Source organism: Schistocerca cancellata, chromosome 1 (assembly GCF_023864275.1).
Source record: "Schistocerca cancellata isolate TAMUIC-IGC-003103 chromosome 1, iqSchCanc2.1, whole genome shotgun sequence".
NCBI lineage: Eukaryota > Metazoa > Arthropoda > Insecta > Orthoptera > Acrididae > Schistocerca > Schistocerca cancellata.
This window is the reverse complement of record NC_064626.1, coordinates 514,384,743-514,408,711: the sequence shown is the minus strand read 5'-3', so window position 1 is coordinate 514,408,711 and position 23,969 is coordinate 514,384,743. Positions and strand designations below refer to the sequence as shown.

Genomic DNA, 23,969 nt, shown 5'->3' with positions numbered 1-23,969 from the left:
AGAAAAAATGGTCACTGCCAACGAAATACGGTGAAACCTTCCCGTCTCCTCTATATCTCTTTTGTGTTATGCAACCTTCCCTTCTACAGTAACCCACGAAACCTGCTCTTACGATTTCTATCTCTTGCTTAATAATAACAAACGAAATCTTCCCTTTGAAATTTATTCTCTTTCTAAATCTTCGCATACAAATTTAATTGGTGCTTATTAAAGTGATTTTCTGATTATTTCGAAGACACATAGAATGTGTCGTCGTCGTGGTCCTCAGTCGTTATCTGCAATAACCCAAAACTGTTTCTTACCTTTTTTACTGCTGCTGGATCGCCATCTGACTGCTACATCGAACTGCGACATGAATATACTTACTCTGTTTTACTATACTTTATTAGCTGCTGGGGGTCTGTCATAATAAGTGGCTGTATTTATTACCAAAGCTGACGTTATTATTTAATAGCAAAGCTGACGTTATTCTTTAATTAATTTGAGTGACGTTAGGTAATTCATAGTTAAACTTTTTCCTGACAACAACAAAATTTTGCAGAGTTTTACGTTGATGATTTTTGGGATGGATTATAATCAGTAATGCAATATTGCTGGCAAAAATTAATTATATTCTGAATGAAATGATTTTACAAACGTTCAAATGGGACTTACTTTTTACAATAATCTTACAGCTAACATTGCGCAAACATACCTTCAGTAGTCTTGAGTTTCTCAAAAAAATAATTCAATAATATTAGTTCCTTTTATGATAATAGTTAGCTTATGTCTCTGTACACCCGTTTATAATCTCTTGTAAATCATAGCTGGTGGCTGGCAGGCACACCGCTCCTCTCAACCTCTCGCTTCAGACCTGCTACCGACTCGCTTCACTTCTCGCTTACTACTGACTTCCTACGAACGCTAAAGTGCGGTTTCTCCCGCCAACGATGCTTTCTGGTGCAGACAATCCCTGCTACCATTACAAAATGCATCAATGTGCGGTCTTTCCCGCTCTTTTTAAAATTATATCAATCTGCGGTCTCTCCTGCCAACAATACTTTGGTGCAGACATTCCCTGCTACCACAATTATTTCCAACATGACAAATATTAATTATTCCTACTTAATCCTATTAATAAAATATAAACATCTTTCATAAATTGTGGTTTGACATTAGACAATAGAAATATACACGTCTTACAACTGGATGAGCAGTTAGAGAACAAATACCTGTCTCGATATTAACTAACGATGAGCGAGAATAATTATCGATTCGTACTAGATTCTGTGCAGCAGAAATTAATGGAAACACTTTCCCGAGAAGTTACCAGCTATCCTATGGTTCCACGCTACTGGTGATGATGATGATTGGTTTGTGGGGCGCTCAACTGCGTGGTTATCAGCGCCCGTACAATTACCCAGTCTTTGCTCAGTCCAATTTCGCCACTTTCCTGGATGATGATGAAATGATGAGGACAACACAAACACCCAGTCATCTCGAGGCAGGTGAAAATCCCTGACCCCGCCGGGAATCGAACCCGGGACCCCGTGCTCGGGAAGCGAGAACGCTACCGCGAGACCACGAGCGGCGGACAGAAGACGCTACTGGTGTCCTGAAGTCTGTGAAAAAACTTTATTTTTGCTACATAAACATCATCATCGCCAGCAACACTTCTCTTTGAGATCTCAATCAAACGTCTCTCTCGGTAGTAAGGTGAAAGCAGACTTTTTCTTTTCTTTTTAAGTTCATCCACTGATGTCTTTCAAATACAGCACATTTCGTTTAATGCTGTATCGCGTTTGGTCCTGTTGTGATAATATGTAAATCTGATGACAAAATAAACGGCTTCATTTCATATTGTTAATTAGCTCACATGTTCTTTGCATCAATTTTCCATTTTCAACCTTATTTCTTCTCAGAATCACTTTGACATTCCTCCCCGCAGGAGCTGTAAAGTGCACAGCTGCAGACAGACGTCTGAGGGCATGCATTTGAGTAAACGCTTCAGCTACTATCGGCAGTACTCGTGAAGCATTGTATGCCCTTTCATGCATGGTTATAGAACAGCCTTCGATTCTGTGATATATGCAGCAGCGGGCTGGGGGAAATGAATTTATGCAGTCTGCGAAACTCCGCACACACTTTCGTGCTAAAGAGAATCTGTAACTCAGCACTGAACGGCTCACATAAGTGTAGCAACCTCACTAGAAGGAGGCAATGACTTGTGCAGTTTTCTTTTTAAGGACGTCAACTACTATGTTTGGTTTATACTCATTGTTAACTGCTAAAAGAATTACTACGCTAGGCACTTCTGTCATCGAGTCTAACTCAAAAAAATATTTCTCTATTCCTTTCGTGGGGCCTATCTCTTATCAGATCCAACGCATTCTTCGAAAGAAATACGACTGCAACGTTGCTTTTTCTACTAATAACAATTTGAAAAAAAAACTTCATTCATAATTTATATTCTATTCGTTCCCCCTTAGAAAATTCTGGTGTCTACAAAATTGTCTGCGATACTTGCACTCTTACTATATAGGACAAACTGAACGTGCCTTCACTACCAGATATAAAGAACACTTGCTAAGAAAAAATGGCACTAGCCCCCAAAATTCATCTTTTGCCGACCATCTTCTAATTACAGGTCATTCACCTAAAGCCATCTGAGATAGCAACATTTTGCACACCGAAAAGAAAGGGCGTAGACAAGACATTCTAGAACAATTAGAGATTTTCAAGCACCTAGCTCGAAAGGATAGCCTCATCCTTAACGAACAGTTACAGATACGTAACAAAAATTTTTTCAACGGTATAAAGCCGTTACTCGATATGGGACTTCGGGTCTCCTTGTGCAGGTTGCCGAAATGTTCTTTTCCTTCTAAGGTAGTCCTATGTTTTCTAATTGTCAAATGTTTCTGGCAGTATTTCACGTGAATATTGCTTTCTAAAAGTTGTTATTCAGTCCTATCTACATTTTCAAAATTATATTTTCATGTTTTACCTTACTGTTATAAGCTTTGATGTAGACAAAATGTTATGTTGTACGCTACTATCGAACAAACATTGCTTTCCATTATGTACCAAATACTGTTATTTATAATCATTTCTGCCTATATTTCAACGTGAAGTAGCCTAATTGTATCTATGGCTACTAGATGGCGCGCTCGTTGCAGTGCCATGTCCACCTGGCCGCAATTGTCAACGCGGGCACCTCAGTCCGTTTACAGCCTGCACCACGCAAGTAACGAGCAGCCCTTAGTGGCTCGCCATCACAGTTTTTTTTATCTTAAATATCTTTGTGACTAATGCCATTTTGGCATATTTATTATTTTATAAATGACATATAAGTACTGCCAGTCTTTCACGATAATTCCAAACTTATAGTTTGTATCATACGTTTTCAGTCATAATTCTGTGACCATGCTATAGACTATTCTTTGGTGTAAATTCTGAGGAAGACACTCCTAGCAGTGTCGAAACCCGGTTAATTCGTTAAAAATTAGTGACCGAGGGCTGTTTTCTTTTAGTTATTGTTAGTTTGTTTATTGTACGGAGGGATTTCAAAAAGTAACTTACACATTATTTCGAAAGGCCAAGCAACTTTTACTGAAAGCTGCACTATACTTCAGAGTGATACAGATACATTATAGTATTTTTCAACATAGAAGTGAAGTTTCGAAACAACGCTCAGAACACTATAATATACCAGTCGTTCAGTTCCTCGGCTATAGAAATCAGCTCCTTGGTCATGGGGCAATTCGAAAACCGCTGTGTGAACGTCCTCATCGAAAAATCTGCGACAGCCTTCAATTAGTTACTGGACTGCTGGACATCGTCGCCTGTAACCGATGTCGATGATCTTGCTTCCCATTCCGGATCACTCATGTCTTTGCGGCCTTGATCATATTGTTGGTAACATTCCACCGTGGCTAGAAGTCGCGTTGCATTTGGTCCATATATCGCCAGAATTTCAAGGTGAATCTATGTGCAGTGTAAAGGTTTTGTCCACATGAATAGTACTGTCTAGCATACTACAGCTTTGGAGCACTTTTACTGTTGTCACGGCATTTCACCCCCCGACGCTGATGCATCTGTTGTCCATAACGCAGCAGAACTGGGCGTGCAGGAAACTCAGTATGTGAACTCTCGTCTGACAACACGCCACTCTTGTTCCATAATGGGCTTAGCGTGGGCTTATATGTGTTTTTTGAGATCCCCTCGTATTACGGGCTTCTATGTCGAAGCGAGTCACTTACACCGAGGTGACAAAAGTCATGGAATACCTCCTAACAGCGTGGTGGATCTCCTTTTCCTCGGCGTAGTGTAGCAGCCGGCCCGTTTGGCCGAGCGGTTCTAGGCACTACAGTCTGGAACCGCGCGACTGATACGGTCGCAGGTTCGAATCCTGCCTCGGGCATGAATGTGTATGATGTCCTTCGGTTAGTTAGGTTTAAGTAGTTCTAAGTTCTAGGGGACTGATGACTACAGAAGTTAAGTCCCATAGTACTCAGAGCCATTTTTTTAATGACATTAACGTATCGTACGCCCGTTACCACCAGCGGCGTACGTCGGCCCCACATAATGCCACCCCAAAACAGCAGGGAACCTCCACCTTGCTGCACTCGCTGGACAGTGTGTCTAAGACGTTCAGCCTGACCGGGTTGCCTCCAAACACGTCTCCGACGATTGTCTGGTTAAAGTCATATGCGATACTCATCGGTGAAGAGTATGTGATGCAAATCCTGAGCGGTCCATTCGGCATGTTGTTGGATCCATCCGTACCGCGCTGCATGGTGTCGTGGTTGCAAAGATGGACCTTTCCATGGACATCGGGAGTGAAGTTGCGCATAATGCAGCCTACTTCGCACAGTTTGAGTTGTAACGCGACATCCTGTGGTTACACTAAAAGCATTATTCAACATGGTGGCGTTGCTGTCAGGGCTCCTCCGAGCCATAATCCGTAGGTAGCGGTCATCCACTGCAGTAAGAGCCCTTGGGCGGCCTGAGCGAGACATATCATCGACGGTTCCTGTCTCTCTCTATCTCATCCATGCCCGAACATCGCTTTGGTTCACTCCGAGACGCCTGGACACTTCCCTTGTTGAGAGCCCTTCCTGGCACAAAGTAACAATCCGGACGCGGTCGAACCGCGGTATAGACCGTCTAGGCATGGTTGAAGTACAGACAACACGATCACGGTACCCCCTTCCTGGTGGAATGACTGGAACTGATAGGCTGTCGGACCCTCTTCGTCTAAAAGGCGCTGCTCATGCATGGTTGTTCACATCTTTGGGCGGGTTTAGTGACATCTCTGCACTGTCTAAGGGACTGTGTGCCATCGGTTACATGCACAATCAAAGACCTTGCACAGCATACGACAGTCTTCAAGCCAGTTTAACGTTTCTTGCAGTGCAAAATATAACCTGTTGTAACTCAAAGTGTCGTGGCAGCTCAAAAAATGGTTCAAGTGGCGCTAGGCACTGTGGGACTTAACATCTGAAGTCATCAGTCCCCTAGACTTAGAACTACTTAAACCTAACTAACCTAAGGACATCACACACATATCCATGCCCGAGGTAGGATTCGAACCTGCGACCGTAGCAGCATCGAAGTTCCGGACTGAAGCGCCTAGAACCACTCGGCCACAGCGGCCGGCGTTGTGGCAGCCTGTAGTTATTGTTTGCCGATTGTTTATCCGCAGCAGGGTAGATTCAGTTGACGTTGAAAATGCTGTATAACGCCTCTATGGTTGGCACTCTTTTACAGTCTTCAATAACGGTGTAGCTCTTCAGAGATTATAAGAAAACGGGCTGGGAGTGATGTGGTAGCATAACACCGACTTCTTTGGAATCACTCCATTTTCACAAGAATAGGTGTTATAGCTCATACTGGAGAGGCACTCTAATTTTCAATTGCTTACAATACGTCGTAACATAACGTCCCATCGACGACGATATTAAATGAGTCGGAATACAGATGGTGCACGAATAAGACATGTCTTAGGCTAGGCTGTTTCAGTTGAGTCTATCTACCTTTCGCCGGGAATTTGAACCATATTCTCTCAAATGCAAGAACAGTGTCTTGACATGACATCATTTTCGGTTTAAATCAGTAACTATTTTATTGCGCTGTTGGAATTATGCCATTTGATATTTTCAGTCATCTGCAAAGACATAATACAACATTAATATCTTATATTTACTTATTTATTCAGCAGACGGCTACATTACAAAAATTAATGTTTACTATTATCTCGTGGTGAACAGTCAGGTTTTCAGGGTCACAGTCAGAACCAGGAAACATTAGTTTCTACCATTTCTTCAGAGAATTGTCACACCTTCCTGTGTTGGTTCTTATCCGGCTAAGAATCTGCCAGATCTTGAGTGGCAAACGGAAAGCCTGGTGGCTTGGTCGACATGCACAGCATGTTGAGTTGTTCCGTCGTAGCATTAAGGGGGGTATGACGTCAAACGGGCCGACTTGGAACAGGAGAGGCACCACAGGACATTTTAATTAGCACTGTCTATACTTTTCAAATAAATTCATAAAACTTTGTCAGCATGACCAGGAAGGATTCAGAATTCACACTCATAGTGTAAATTCGAAAACACAACGAAGTACTTTTTTTACATGTGAAATTTTATCATTTTTTTTCACTTACTAATAGCAGCATTTGTTTCTATAGGTACACTTTTCTTCATAAGAGAGATTCTTCGATGAATTTTGCACAGCACACAAACCATACTTAAAGGTGTATGAAACTCTAGAATTTTCCAAATCTATTAAAAACTGTGGTACAAATTGAGGTAATTAACTATAAAATTTGTGTTTTTCCTAAACATGAAGTTTAAAATATAACAGCTCATTTGTTTTTTCATAAATTAAATAAATTCTAGAGTTTCATACACCTGTAAGTATGGTATGTATGCTGTGAAAAATTGACCGAAGAATCTCTCTAACTTATGAAGAAAAGTGTACCTATAGCAAAAAATGCAGCCATTAGTAAGTGAAAAAATAATGAAATTTCGCACGTAAAAAAGAAAATTATTTTGTTATGTTTTCGAACTTCCACTGCAACGAGTGTGAATACTGAATCCTTCCTGGTGATGCTGACAAAGTTTTATGAACTTATTTGTAAAAGTATAGACACTGGAAATTAAAATGTCGTGTGATGCCTCTCCTTCTCCAAGTCGGCCCGTTTGGCGTCCTACCCCCCTTAATGTGCCATATGTGTCTCCATCAATTATTAATCATAAAGTCGTTCTCCGCTGACATCCTTGCTGTTTCCAGATGTGGTTGACGGGAACGAACTGTTCCTTTACTGATTTTTAGAATGTCTGCGTGAATAGGGAGGTGAGAACTTTTCTGTAGCTTTTGTACGTCCGTGAAAGTGAACTTTCCTGCTGCAGAGACGGAGGGTGTATGTGTGGAGAGTAAGTGTAGCTCTGATTATACCAGTTATAATGCGCATGGTTTGCCTGAGCTGCGTGGCACTAAGTCCTGTGTGAGTACTAGGCTCATATGGCAAAAAATTAGTCAACCCAGGGCGCACGCGCCGATGAATCATTAACCCTTTCCAGACGGCGCAACGATCGAATCACGTGGTCAACGGCGCGCGCACTGCTTCCACGTGAACATAACGTAGCAGCGATCAGTGAGACGCTTATGTTTCAGGCGGACATTGTATGTAAACAGGTAAGAACGTGACGGAGTCTTAAAAAGGGGCATACGATGTTTTAAGTTCTGCATTTGTTGGTGTTACGCGGCGAACTGTACAACGTGTTTGCAAGCAATGATGCAACATACGTGGCCACGAAACACCTCGTCAGAATTTTCGTCGGAAAAGATTCTGGCTGAGAGGAATCGGAGAATCAAAATCCCTTCGAAACCCGACAGGAATTGCTGCAGGCGGTGACTAAAGGTCCATCCCCACCTGTTAGCCAGACAACCTTGCGACGGGAACTGCAAGCAATGAACTCAGAGTCGGTCATCTCGTAAGAGGCCATTGCTCACGTAGGCACATTAGGACGACAACAGCAAAGTTCTAAAGTTCTCTGAATGCTCCCCCACCCTATTATATCACGGTTGGCCTGCAAAACCAGCTGACATGGGCCCCATAGAAAGTCTGTGGGACATTTGCAACGGGTGGAAGGGGGGGGGGGGATGAATAAAACGCTGACATCAGCATCCCCGCAATTTAGTGGAAATGCGACGTGCTTGCACAATCATATCGACACACTTTCTAACAGCATCCATGTGGTTGTCAAGTCCAGCTGCGGAATTAGAAGATATTACAGATACTTGTAGTGATTTTTGTATGGGTGATTAATTTTTTTCCGGTGAGCTTATTCATCCAAGCTGGAGGGTAATGTTCTGCGGAAGAATAAACCAGTCCAACATGTTTACGTTGTATTATGTCTCTGTAGATACTTGAAAATGGCACAAACGCCGATACTGCAATAGCGCAATATAACGGTTACAGCTAAAGGCGAAAATTACAACATTTAAAGAATTATAGAGGACGCGGACTCATATTGCAAAAAGTTAGTGATTTGACAGTTGAATCAGGTGGCTTACTATCGAGTTTATAGCTTTTTGTCACGACCCATCGCTGGTGTTTGAGTAAAGAGGAGAATTACATCAGACGTTAAGCACGCCGCGGGAGGTGGCGCCCTGGTTGGATCTCATTCTGGAGGACGACGACCATGCAGCTTAGATTTTCAGTGATTTCCCTAAGTCGGTCATGGCTAAAGCCGGGCTGGACCATTGGAAGGGCACGGCCAATTTCCTTCCCCATCCTTCCGTAATCCGAGCTTGTGCTACGGCTCTGATAAGCTTGATGTCGAAGGGATCGTAAACTCTAATCTTTACAAATTGCACGTTATCACCTGCTGATAATTGATCCATAAGCAAACAGGAGCACAACACCACCTGAAGGTCGGCTGTGCGTCTGCGAATTCGCCAACCTCTGTCTAAGAGTACAGACTGCATAAGTTTTTACGAAGCTGTCCTGTAACCCACAAGACCAGCAATGTGTGTAACATCTGTGTAGCGTCACAGGGGGTCTAGATGAGATACAAATTCTACTCACGAGAAATGACACTCAGGTCTCTTCATAGAGGCGACTTGCTTTCATTTCTGTGGCAGCTGTCGACGTGTAGTGATCAGACACGTCACTATCCATCAAGTACGATGTAAGAATCCAGGAGTTCTAATTTCCCTGCCGTCCCTATTGCTAGCCGACGATCTCTACACGATATGTTTTCAGACCATGACTACCCGAAGGCAGAAAATGTTTGTCGTCCTTTTAGGCGACAACCAGTTGTACACGTAATCTTTCTATAAAGCCAGTCAACGCATCTAGTGAGTTAACGGTTTGAAGATCACTGTATATGAGGATCAGGTCAGATAAAAGGAGATCTCTTTTGTTGCAGTTGTCGATCTACGTAAGACCTTTTACAATGCATAATAAAATAATGTATACAAAATCATTATAACTGAGGATAAGGCATTGAAGTCGACGAGTACTCTACTGCATCCGTGGTAATCGAATGAGAGAAATAAAAACTGGAAGGTCAAGCAGATTAGTATTAAGTAGGTGTAAGGATGGATTGTAGGTTATCGCCGAAGTTCGTCAGCTTATGAGTGGGAGGGACAACGAAGGGAATGAAGGAAAATGTCAGAACAGGGATGTCAGAGCAAGGGAAAATACCGGTTGCTCTTCTAGACAAAATTATGGATTGCTTAGAAGAACTGTAGAACTGTAGCAGCATTTAGCAAAGAATTTAGATCAAAAATTAATAAGGTTAATAACAAAAAATTATGAACGGAAGACAAGGAACAGTGACTTTATAAACATAAGCATTGAGGATGAGATAACGGTAGAGGAAATTATGGAATTCTAGGTTACTCAAGGTGGGAGCCAAGGGGACATCAGAAGCGGATTGATGCAGGCAAACCTTTTTGCAGAAAAGTGACTCTTGGTTGTGACTGTACTGCAGCCATTTCCTCGAACTTGAAATTGTTGAAACCAGCTGTCACTTGACGTATCTTCGCTATGCTGAACAACGTAAACAATAACCGTTGAGTACTATCAGCGCACTTAGCGATTGTCCTTAGAGTAGGCTAGACTATTGTCGTATGAAACGGGTATTTTTTTGGCAGAATGATCTGAAATTTTAGTGAACTACTTTGATCCAGTTTAATCATTAGTTCAATAGTAGGTGTGACCTGTGATTCAAGTAATGTCGATATATCTGATGGTGTGAAGGAAGATTAAATACCAAACGAAAATCACGTCTCTGCCTGATGATTTCAAAGTTTACTCACATAAATATAAGAAAATTTACATCGTTCTCCATCCTCTGTGTTTCGCCACTGTTGAGACGCTGGGAAGCTCATATGGCGTTATCAAATACTGAAATAGTATTGAGTAAATTGTTGAAACTGTAAATCTGGAGCACAAAACTGTCAGCTCCTGAAACACGGACCGAGTGGGAACTGGAGGAGAAGGATCTGGGAGCATTTGAATGGTGGTACAAAGAGAGTATATTAAAAATTAAATGCACAAGTAAATTCATTAGAAAGAAGACGTTGAAAGGTCTTTGTGGGAAACTCACAGACAGAAATGGAAAGTGTTACATCATTAAGCGTCAAAGCGATATTTATCAAATTTTGTATTGATGTTCATCACATAATGGGTAACAAATTCAACTTTCATTCCATTAAAAATCATGTCCATCGCCGCGCGGAGTGGCCGCGCGGTTCGAGGCGCCATGTCACGGGTTGCGCGGCCCCTCCCGCCGGAGGTTCGAGTCTTCCCTCGGGCATGGGTGTGTGTGTGTTGTTCTTAGCATAAGTTATTTTAAGTAGGGACCGATGGCCTCAGTTGTTTGGTGTTTGGTCCCTTAGCTCACACACATTTGAACATCATGTCCATCGTCAACATCATTATCAGTGTGAACCCTGTAGTGTGCTCTCAAGAGTTAGAGTTCTGAGAGAAGTAGATATTGTCTTTTGGTGAAACGTTTTGAATTCATAAGTTCAGACGTACGAACTAAATATTGACGAAAGTGCCAGACAAATAGTTGCCTGTTACCTATACCGTTTGATTTGCATTTAGACGATTTAATCATGAAAAGGAAGAGCCAAGAGGCCGATCAGGCCATACTGGTCTCTCGAGAGAATAATCAACAAGCATCTATTATCCTTTTAAGCTCTCCATAGACAACAACTGCGAAACACTAAAAACAGAAAACAAAAGTGATGAGATTGTGCGACATCGATGCTAGAAGAACAAAACTTTCTTTAGGTAATTTTAGCCTTGAACCTTTTAACAAATTTTAAATAGCTTGCCTGCAGTGTTACACAGAACCATAAAAAAGGGTAGTGAAGGCGAAGTGTGGAAAACTGAGAGGATATACTGAGAAATTAGTTGAACTGATGCAAGACTAGAACTGAACAGAAGATCTTTGCCGTAATCAATAAAACTGAGGATTATAGACAACGATACGTCAACATACTTTATGGCTAGATATCTATCGCACACCGAAGTTTAGATTTCGCTACGGTCTAGAGGAAGGAAACAGCACGTGCCGGCGAGAAAAACGTGGTCCAACGAGGCTAAACAGATGGCAGTGGCTGATCTGCGACGGGGTGGTGATTACAATGTCCCATAAGTTTAATGTGAGGTTCTGATGTCTATTCAGTGAGAAAAAAAATGGTGTGCACATGAATTTGTAGTATCTTATTGTCTGGCCTAATCTTCTGTTTCTTTATTGTTGGCGGTATCTTAATTGAGGTTGCGAGATAAAGTCAGAGATCTGGGTCATGTAAAAAGCACTTCATTGAAGCCTAGGAGTTGTTGGGTCATGCCCGAGCTCGATCAGTACACAGCAGACACTGTCGCCAAAAGCTACGAGTCTTCGACGAGCGGTCTAGGCTGACGAAGCTATGCAGGTGCTGCGATTCTGCCCATTCTGTTGTGTTTGCCGGGAGTGACGTCACACTTGCCCGTATAATATACTTCGGAAAAAAATTCACACCATTTATTAACAGATTTATTTGATCTACCAAGGCTAAATCCAACCAAGCATTTCACTACATATACTGGGCTTTTCACGAGAAATAATGATTGGTAATAATTATAGATTAAAGTAAAAAAACTTCAGTTCAAACAGTTACTACTTCAATGTTCACAAAAAACATCGGAAAAAGTAATAAAAATTTAACAATGGTTCTTTGATAATTCTAGTAAATCTGAGGAACTCTAAGGGTTTCTGGGAGCATAACATTCATTTTCAAATTTATTACCACCACAGTGTGCGTGCGTGCTTTTTTAATGCATTTAGGGGAGAGCTGCGTGTTTGTACGCAGCGGGTCATCGTACGCGTTCAGTATTTGAAGTTTGCCGTAGACATGTCTTTCGACTGCTGCTGCCCTCTTCCGATTTCTGGAAGTAACAAACAGAAACAAGAAGACAGACGTCATTTAGCTGTGGAATATGTGAGTGTGAGAATGATATAATAGGCCAGTTTCTTTTATCTTCAGCAGACAGAAAATAGGAAGGTAATCTTATAGTTATTGTCTGCATATGTTATTAAAAATAGTAATTTATTGTATAATTGTATGTATTAGCTTTTTACATATAACAGCTTAATTTACAGTATCTGATTACGTTAGTATGCGTTGGCAGGCTAGAGCAATGGCGTGCTGAAAAATAACTGCTACGCACCTCCGTAAAAAGTAAGCTGGAAGGAGCCGATATGAAGGAGAAAGTAAGGAATGAAAAAACGTCATGCTAGGTTGAAGAACAAAGATGGGAATGGTGTATGCGCCTGCTTCACTGAGCGGCCAGAAAGGAAGGAAAAGAAAGCCATAATACGGAGTAAACACGACTCATCGGAAGCGTCGGATGTTCTTAGCATTTCTGATAATGACGATGACAATGATTACGATAACTTGTTTATTGGCGCGTTGAAATACCACTTACAGTTAGTAAAAGACGCCGAGTTATGTTGTATGCGCAGAGAGATAAAAGATTATGGTAAAGCTGTGTTGGGTGCTCTAACTGTAATCTTGCTGCAAGTACTAAAGAAGGCACACCAAGACATTTTGTAATGACTTCTTATCCGGGAGAAAATGAAAGTGATTACATGACCAATTCTGCTGTTTAAGTTCGTTTCAGTATTCTTATTTTCTAACAGAAATTGGCAGATAATTTAAATGGAGATGATTTTCATTCTTGTACATTTCATATAAGCTTCCCTCCTCAAATGTACAATTCCACGATCTCTGCCGAGCGTTACCCATGGGTTGGGCACTCTTGTGAATTGGCATCTTTGTGATATTTGCAGTTAAACGTTATTGTACTGTTCTTTACGTCTAAATTGATTTATAATAGTAAACTAAAAGAAACTACAACAATCTTACGTGCAGTTGGTTTTAGGTTAGTTATTACGAATGTGTCAAATTAATAACTTATTTAACTGCGCACTATTCCCCCAATTTCCCTTAATAGTCGCAAGTGGCTTAGTTGACTCCTGTTTATCTTTCTATTTAAAATACGTAATCTGTTACGCGATTGACCTACTGAAGAAGGCATAAAAATGTCACCGTATACAAGACCATGAAAAGTAACGCTAGAAACAACGTTGAAACGGAATAAGGCAATGTCTGTGACTATACTGTGGTTTTACAATAAGAGATGACTAACAAAGAGTGTGTGTACAGAGAGCAGAAATTAGGTACGTGTACGGAATGGGATGCAAAAGAAACGACAGAAAACGAAATGAAAATTTGCAGTGCGAACTGTAGCCGTAAATGCCAAGGTCCACAAACATAAGACAAAACGAATTCTTCTTGTAGAGAGAGCGGAAGTCTCCATAATGAACATAGCGTGTCCTTGCATATGAAAGAGCACATTTAGGAAGGCCAAGACCATGTCGGGAAACTGTGTAGTTGGAGAGGCAAATGCCTAACCTTGATGTGAGAAAGAAGAATGTTTATTTTTAGTTTGTGAACTTTAGGCTTTTCTTTAACATGTTATTTGCTTAAATAATTTCCGAGAATGCTAGAGACCCATGGGCACAAGCACCAATACCGACACACTGTTGGGGCAATGTCGTGTTCAGCTCATTTTTTATTGTGTGTTCGAAAGTTTCCGTTTAATCTGATCCGGCATGTCTGTATTTCGATAGACTTCATTACTTTATTTCTCTTAACCTAAATTGAATAACGTAGCTCTCCATTTTCTCCCTCGGTGGCATATCGTTTTGCCATACTGAATGCAGTATCAGTTTTACTTTGAGTTCTAAACGCCGACTCAGTACAACGCTACGTGGTAACAAGGTCAGTTCCCTGATTAAAAGCCGCTTTCCTAACTGTGACACGGAATTCGTAAGAGGATCTGTGGCACTGAACAGGCGTCTGCGGCGGGCTCAGAGTGGATGAGCTACTGGCTGCTCGATCTGAAACAAATCGGTCTTCAGAAACTAGCAGAGTATTACCATTAATTTATGTGTAGTGTGGCTTGTATCACATTACACAAGAAAACCTTTTTTTTCCTTTGACAATACGTATACATGTATTTATAAGACAAATAAAATCATAATTATATATTAATTAAATTTACTTTATTTACAAAGCGCAAAAGGTCACCGACATATATACAATTGCTGAATATATCCTACTGACGTCTTTGTTGCCATCAGGAACACTTCCAGATGGCGAGGGAATGATCGTTTAGAGCACACACGTATGAGTTGCTACACTGTGTCGTTCTGCGCCACAATCACAGCTTGGCGATGTTGCTATACCCATTTGTACACTAAGTTAGCACATCTTCCATTATTTGTCATTCTGCTGAGCGCAGTCCAGATCTTGCAGTGCTCGTGAAAACCTGATGGCCTGGACGCGATGCACGGCATCTTAAGCTGTTCTGGGGTAGCACTGTCCTGCCCTATTTCTGTCCATCGGTCTGTTATTGTTATTTCGTTGTCCACCAAAAATTGTCCTCGTTATAAAGGTGAATGAAGGGAGCAAAGTGTTTTTATTGAGTGCGGGAATGTTCTCATGTACGGAGAGGTAAGAATCGCAAGCTGGTTTTGTAAACTCCCGCTTGAGAGCTGATTCTCGCCGCAAAAGTGGAGGAAATATATGACAGAATAGGCAGTTGGAAAGTTGCATATTTGTGGTTGTTCTTGTGATGATGCGAAAAGTCTGGTTGAGGTGCATGTCGACTAGTGTGGTATATGGGCAACATTCTGGCACAGGGTACACCGTTCCAATAGCAGATGATGTAAGTGTTTGATGGTTTGATGAACCCCATGACGTACCCCAAAGTTTCTGCAAAATGGGGACGATGTCACGCGCGTCCGCAACGTATCTTACTTAAGCTGTACTTGTTCTCTGGCTGGTTCCAAACGAATAACAACAATACTGATTCCAGACAATCTTAGTGATTTCCTGGCATATATCATATCACAATACATGAAGTATTGTTCTTACGGTTTCTAAAAGAGTGAAACAGACGTTCTTGTTACATAACTAAACTGCACTGTTTGCATAGCGAGGAGTTAAAGATGCAAAGAGAAATGTGTAAAACAGTTCTTTCGAGCATGCCAGTGTGCTTGTCCACAGATCGGGATTTCAGTTCGCGAGCTGCGATTCGAAATAGTTCTCCACCCACTGTCCCCATATAATGTGACATTTTTCTAGCCCGAAAAGTTGGTAGAAGTTAACGAAGTTCTCATCAAACGAAGAGATTACTTGAGATGGTATATTAAGCAGAGTTGGAAGTAAATTGCTTTCCCCAGGGGAAAATAATAAAAGAATCTTTCTGGCACATACTGAGCTAAAGGAACATTATCTTTACAAATAATTTGTTTTGATAAGTGTGTTACTAAGCTTGTATTTACCAGCCTACCGATTCGCTCTAGCATTATTCGATTAGAAAAGATCCGAATAATGAGCTACGTGCCTTCTAACATGTTTGTACCATATGACCTTATATCTGCACAGTACAACAAAAGACTAAGAATCCTTTTAATTTCGTATACCTTTTTGTATAAGGTTGTGAAGATGAACTAATCCATTCAAACTCTCTGGGTGCAAATGTGTACATAAACTTTTCTGTGTTTTAGCTGCAACAGAAGTATTTTTTTTTCCAATGGAAACCTGAGGTAAACATTTGTGAATGTTCAATCTTTTCATCATGCGCAAGTGCTGCCAACTGCTGGCCATCACTATGAAAATATCGAGTCAGTGAAGCAATGCGCAGCAGCTCGTGACCACCACAATGCATGGATGTGGTTGGTCCGCTATATTCCACTGTATAATTGAATATTAATTGAATATTGTTATTGTTTTTTGCACGGTAATTATTGAATGATCATTTTACTATTATTACAATAGAGAATATTTGAAAATTAGTTGTTTTCGTCCATAAAATGAAACCAATTGTACAAAGCATTTTTTTTGAAAACGGGTACATATTTTTGTATAAATCTTGCTTGGTAGACAACTCGTGGGACGTCGAATGTCATAAACATTATTGCCCTTTGCGACTTCGCACTCAAGGGGTTCCTTGGAAGGAAGTTGTAAAACATAGGTGTTGAAAGCAGCCTTCTTCCTTCATGGATGAATTACATTTCCTTAGAATTTCTCCAATGGACCTCAGTATGGTAGATAGCTTTTACTACAGGCTAGTCTTATGTAGTCATTGAATTTTAGACGGCTGTGGAACCATACTCCTCGATAATAAACCATAAGTCGTGCTATCAAATAATAATGGACTCTTTATCGCCTGGATATGATTGTGATTGCTGAAATTGTTAAAATGATTTTTATTTTCCGACACAATTAAAATTATGTTTTCAAATAACTGCTTCAGAATGTCTCAGACGGTCACCATCAGAATTAACTACCGCCACTGTGGACCATACGTTGTCATTTTCTCAGAAAATAATGAATCTTTCCCCTGTTAAATTGAAGTATCGTGCACTTGTTCATGGCCCAGCTTCCAGTTTGTACACCAAGCGTCGGTCACCTGCAGGACTTGCTGCATTTCTTCTGAATAACCTACAGTGTGGTAATTGTACTGTTTAATCAGTAGCTAAGTTGCATCTACCATGTTATGTTCCTTTCCTGGCCTAATTTTGTAAACACCCATATAGTGACGGATTCTAGTCAGAAGTACCATAGCTTAGCTCAAAGGCAAGAAACGGCGCAGTACTTCGCAATGAGCTCACGACACACATAAAGCACACACACACACACACACACACACACACACACGCACACACACACACACACACACACATGTACACACAAACAAAGAGAGAGGCTACATTAAAATTTTTCTCTTGTACAACTGACAACGCAGTAACAGGAAGAAATTAAAGTAGTCCCAATCCCCGGTTCCACCAAAGGCTTTCGTCAGGTCTCCCTTGGTTATCAGACGAACACCGGGACTGGATGGCGCCTCGAAAATACGCACAAAGGGAATTCCCTCTGTCCCAGTCCCAGCCTGCTGGGTGAGAGACTGTTTTATTTGCTACTTTGTAATGTTTTCTCTGAACTGTTGGTAGCACTGTTCTTATTAGTCACTTTCTCTGAAAGCTGTTCTCTGTGTGCCAGTTACTACTCCTCGTATGTGACTAGTAAGTTAGAAACAGGCTATAACGTTCCTGTGGAGTGTATGACGAGTGAAAGAAGCCAAAAGTTGATCGTTGTTGGAAGAACTTCATATCGAAACGATAGAGAAACGCAGCGTGGAGTGGTGTGAAGATGCACAATAAAAACGTGTAAGTCACGTAATTACTTAAAAGATTCTTCAACTCCCCCCCCCCCCATTCCGTTTATTAATGAAGTCAGTCATGACCATGAAGCCACTGATAATTTAAAGAGACAAAAAATTTCCAACAGTGTAAAACAGAAGGCTCTTACTGAATTATGTTAGGAACGTTTATAATTAATTCATAAAGAAGTTGCCGCCAATGGACTCGATATTTCCAGCCAAGATGTTACTAACATTACAAGAAGGTGTTTTTTGGGCCGGATGGTTTATTTTGCCATAAATGCTTGTGACGATATGAATATTAAGCTTCAACTGTCCGTCATTGTGTGAGATTTCGAAGTAGCTATACACAAAGCAGTTAGACAGGTGTGGCCATTTTCTTCAGTAGTAGGATGTGGATTTCATTTGACACAGGTCTAGTGGATGAAAATTCAGGCGGTAAGACTATCTTCCGATCATAAACAAAATAAATGGTTATAAACAAAGTAATAGGTTACAATGCGTGTTTTGTTTGGCTAGTCTCCCTTGGGAGTGCTTTTTGTTGTGGAATGGTAAGTGTAGGCAACACTCACACTATTAATAAACTAAAATTTGATTGTACTATATACGCCGCTATGAAGCAATTTGTATATACTGTAATTATTTAACAAAAAATATTATTTAATTTTGTGTAAAGGAAATTCGTTATTATTGTAATATTTTCTGTAGTAATATTCTCGATGTATTTATGATTGTAGTATTTCTATACTCATAATGTAACTGCGAAATGTGTCAATATCTGCGATAACAAAAATGTAAAATTCAGCCACAGAGGAAAATAATGTTGTAAGATTACAAAGAGATGTTAATGGTCAGCAGTAGTATAAAAAGCACCACGTAGTGTGTATTCTTTGTCGTCTTCCTGGAGAGCTGAAAGTGAGAGGAACCTGTGACGTAGCATTTTATGAATGGGTAGACTTCTTTTGTCTGTATCTAGATTTAGCCGCCATTACAGGAGAAATTACAAACTAATGTAAGTTGAATTATTGTTGTGTCTAAATACATTATAATTTAACAAAAGTGTGTATTACTAATGTAAATTAGCTTGCCCATGTCATCTTTAATATTTCTTTAAAGAATTTTCAGCATTTTTAGCGGTGTTGCTGGGCTGTGCCGCGACCGAACGATTTGCAGCGGCGGCACATTTAAAAAAATTGTTCCGCTAAGAAAAATTAACCAAACCCGTAAATCGGGAGCAGATAAAAATTAGCAGTGAATTAAGAAAATGTTTCTCTTTTACAGCGATCCTGAGACTGACGGAATTTATTACTAGTTTAACATTTGTGCATTCATAGGCGGATAGTTAACGTTGAAATTTAAGAATTTTGGTTCTTTCAAATAACTTAAATGTATAGTGAAGTGTGTTTTATCAATGATAATTAAACGTCGGCTTGGCAATATTTAACCATTTTCTGCTAATAGAGACAGTCTTGTGTTCCATGGCTAACGCCGGGAAAGAATTCAGTAAATATTTTTAAAAAACCACTGCATTTAGAAAATGTGTGCCAAGGCCGAATTATGTAAAGGATTTAATTCTCAACTAAATATTCTTAATCAGTTAATATGAATTCACGTAATTTTAAATGTACTTAATTCTGTGTAAATGAATTTTTATTACCACACGTAAATAAGAGGTTCTACAACAAAGTTCGTACGTACAGAAGGAAAGAAAGGCAAATTAACTAAAAACAAATTTTAAAAAGGTAACTGATTATTTTTATTCTTTAATGTAATTTCATTAAATAAGACAGCCAACCCACTATGAGAGGATGCCAAAAGGCACGCGTTACAGCTCACGCAGGCTGGCGTGAGGTCTGGAACAGGTCAAGGAATTAGACTAGAAAACAAGTACGTAGCTGCTGGAATACTTAACTTTAATCCATAAATGGTGAACATCGCTCTTGACGGTACATGTTTTACAGCATCAATAGTAACTGGTAATGGTGCCTTGCTAGGTCGTAGCAAATGACGTAGCTGAAGGCTATGCTAACTATCGTCTCGGCAAATGAGAGCGTAATTTGTCAGTGAACCATCGCTAGCAAAGTCGGCTGTACAACTGGGGCGAGTGCTAGGAAGTCTCTCTAGACCTGCCGTGTGGCGGCACTCGGTCTGCAATCACTGATAGTGGCGACACGCGGGTCCGACGTATACTAACGGACCGCGGACGATTTAAAGGCTACCACCTAGCAAGTGTGGTGACTGGCGGTGACACCACACTTTTGTTGAAGCTTTAATGAGAATTAAACCTGAAAGTGAGCATGTTACTTATTTTGCTGATTATTTGGCAGTGAATGTGGGCTTCCGCCCGAAATTTGGGCTTCCAGTGCTATAATTTCTGAAAGAACGCCAGCGCTTGTGAGGCTATGCTCAGGACTTTCGGCCTTAATTTTTAGAGTGCACATCCACATATATATCATTTTGTTGACGCTATTGTTCTAACTCTGTCAACCAGCTAGACTAAAAAGAATGATACAGATAGGCCACTCTAATCTAACAATAAGCTGAATAACATGTGCAGTACAGAGAGGAATTTATTTTAAAGTACCAGGATTGGAATTATGAGACGTTCGATACTTTTAAAAAGCTTTTCTCATTATTACCAAAAGAAATGAAAATAGTTTCCGTGTCATTTTTTAATAGCTTGACGAGTGCCCTATTGTGGGCATGAATGTTTACGCCTATGACTGGTCTACATTACATCCAAACCTCCAGATATCAGACACCCAGATCGGTACCAAGCGTTGTATGTCGATAGGGTATCAACGAAATCTCTGACTTAATTCGTGCTGTGTGCTGTCGTCCAGTAGAACGTGCGTAAACGATAGTTAAAGCTAACACCAGAACTACGGAGAGCAGGAAAAGATCTCGCATGGGTGAGCTGGTAGAGCGTGAGGTCATCGTACCGTATGTGCAGCGTTTGAATCCCACTGATTACATCCTTTTTTAAATTATTTACGCCTGTAACTGTTATAAGTGAGAATTTTCTGCTAGTACTGGATTCTTACAGGCCCCCTAAAGACGCTAGTGTACTTCATGAGCTGCACGTAGAAAATAACCTATCATAAGACAAAGTCACAATTCTCATAATTCCAGCAAACACAATCTCAAGTTGTCAACCGCTTGATCTTCATTTCTTGAGAATGTAGAAGGATATGATTCATAAAATATCCGATGCTGCTCGATATTCTTTGGAAGAGATTAGTCTGCAACAACGGAGTAATGTTTTTAAGCTGCAGTCTCTCACGTACAATCAGCCATGTTCTCCAAGTTTCTATAATTCTCACCGTCACAGGTGGATAATAGCTAATGAACACAGACCTTTTGAAACTTGGGCAAAATTCTGCCACAGACACAACCCTCCATTCTGCAATCTACAGGTTCGATGCCCTAATGTGGGATTCATAAAATGTGCTTGGTGTACGAAAGTAATTTCCTTCACATACTCTTTCGTTTGCAACCCTATTATCGTGAAGCCTTTGTTCCTAATGAATGACACTGTATGTGTGTGTGTGTGTGTGTGTGTGTGTGTGTGTGTGCGTGTGTGAGCGCGCGCGCAAGTGCGCACGCATTGATTTTTGAACGTTATGTACTTATTATTGATCTTATCATTTTGTTTATTACTACTATCAGTTTTATTGTTACTACAACTACTACTACTACTATTACGTTCGCACGTGTTATGCAACTGTTTCTTAACTTTTCTATTTTGATTGTACATTCTGTGAAACTGTAAATGTACTCTATAGGTTTACTACTTTCAAAGAAATAAAGCGAAAGCAGACTGCCAAGTGAACATATCTGTAAACTCCAAACAGCACTTTTACATGTCATAAACGTGATGTTGTCCCATATAACACTTTCACGCATAAAACACTAAAAAAATGTTATCATTGGAATTTAAACTCAGAACCCTTGGTATGACAGTCTAACGCTCCACCAACTGCCCCACGAAGGCTACACGCACTGTTTACTCACACTTATGCTTTTCCTGTGCTCCGTAGTTCTGGTGTTTACGCACATTCTACTGGACGGCGGCACGTAATACGAACTAAATTAGAGTTTTGGTTGACACCCTATCTGGTACCGATCTGAGTGTCTGAAATGTGGATATTAGCAGTCCTAAGACTCTGAAAACGAGAAGTAAAATGCCAACTTGACTTGGGTTTTCCTTCGCGTGCAGTTGACTTGACTCAAAAACAGACCACCACTGCGCGCCTGGTTCGAACTCTTAACTTTTCGTATAGTTAAGGAGGCGGAGCATTGGACTTGTGTTTTGCGATGAGATTGCGAGTGATCGAACTGTGTCAAATGGATATGCGCTCGAGTGTACCAGTAACCCTAAATAAGACCACTTTCGCTATTAGTTTGCTTTCTGAATAAACATTATTCTTACCAAATCGCAAGTGTGTGGCCTACATCATTTATTGGTCGTTAATTTAGATCCCGATATTATTATTACTGTTATTATATGTTATATTAACTTCGTATTTCGCAAATTCGCCATCAGCAAGACAATTTAACCAAAGGGTCACAAACGTCTAATTTTTGGCGTTTAATGCGACACGTGCGGTTCAACCCCTGGACGAGTTTGAGCCAAGACATTTCGACGAAGAGGAACCGCATGTGAGCCCGAACATCTATGGGATGTTAGCTCGTAACTGGAGCACCAAAAAATGTTCAAATGTGTGTGAAATCTTATGGGACTTAACTGCTAAGGTCATCAGTCCCTAAGCTTACACACTACTTAACCTAAATTATCCTAAGGACAAACACACACACCCATGCCCGAGGGAGGACTCGAACCTCCGCCGGGACCAGCCGCACAGCCCATGACTGTAGCGCCGGAGACCGTTCGGCTAATCCCACGCGGCTGGAGCATCCGCCCTATAGTCCAGACCTCTCCCCATGTGATTATCACGCCTTCAGCCCCTTAAACAAATACCTTGATTTGTCAACTATTCCTGTAGGAATAGGATGTGCAGTAGGGAGTTAATGACATCTTCAGTCAGGAGAACGCGGTGTTCACCAAACGGATATCTTCAGCCTCGTGCTTCGGTGGGATGATCGATTTTGCCTGATCGGCATATTGATTCTGGGTCGTACGGCCTTAGAACGGAATCTTTTTGACCGCCCCTCTCTGTGAACAATACGCAAATTAGTCTGGGCCCAGCATTAAACTGATTTCTCAGTTATAGAGGCTACTTCACATTCAAGGCAGGACAGAGCGTCAAATCATCTTACAGCCAAGTTTTTTCAATTGCACAGCCATTGAAGCGAGACTTACATTTAGAAGACATGAACTCGAAAGCTGAGGGGAGAGGAATTAACGGACACTCTCTTCGCCAACCACTTCCGACATTTTTACGGATTCTTTCAAGTTATACATTGACGTAACAAAAGTCATGGTGTAGCTGCTAGTATCGTGTCAGATCTACTTTCGCCCGGCGTAGTGCAGCAGTTGGACATGACAAGCAGTCAACATGTCATTGGCAGTACCCTGCAGTACCCTGCATGAGCCATGCTGCCCGTTTAACCATTCGTAATTGCGAAAGTGTTGCCGGTGCAGGATTTTGTGCATGAACTGGCCTCTTGATTGTCTCATAAATGTTCGATGTGATTCATGTCGGGAGATCTAGGAGGCCAAATCATTCGTTCGAATTGTGCAGAATGTGCTTCGAAACCAATCACGAACAATGGCGGCCCGATGACATGGCGATTTCTCATCAATAAAAATTCTGTAGTTGTTTGGGAACATGAAATCCACGATTGGCTGAAGTCGGTCTCGAAGAGAGTCCATGGGACCAGAGGATCAAGTTGATTCCGTGTAAACAAAGCGTACACCATTATGGAGGAACCACCAGCTTGCACATCTGCCTTGTTGACAATTTGGATCCATGGCTTTGTAGGGTTTGCGCCACACTCGAATCCTACCATCAGCTATTATCAACTGAAGTCGGGACTCATCTGACCACACCACAGTTTTCCATGCGTCTAGGGTCCAACTGATTTGTTCACGAGTCCAGGAGAAGCACTGCAGGCGATGTCGGGCTGTTAACAGAGCCACACACGTCGGTCATCTGGTACTATAGCCCATTTACGACAAATTTCGCTGCACTGTCCTAACGGTTACGTTCGCCGAACGTTCCACACT

General features: G+C 41.0%; 1 protein-coding gene across 1 annotated transcript in view; it reads right to left on the bottom strand.

The window, feature by feature from the left end:
* LOC126187486 (beta-1,4-glucuronyltransferase 1-like) overlaps window positions 1–23,969 on the bottom strand; it is a 137,727-nt gene that overhangs the window by 76,048 nt on the left and 37,710 nt on the right. The gene's annotated exons all lie outside the window — the stretch shown is intronic.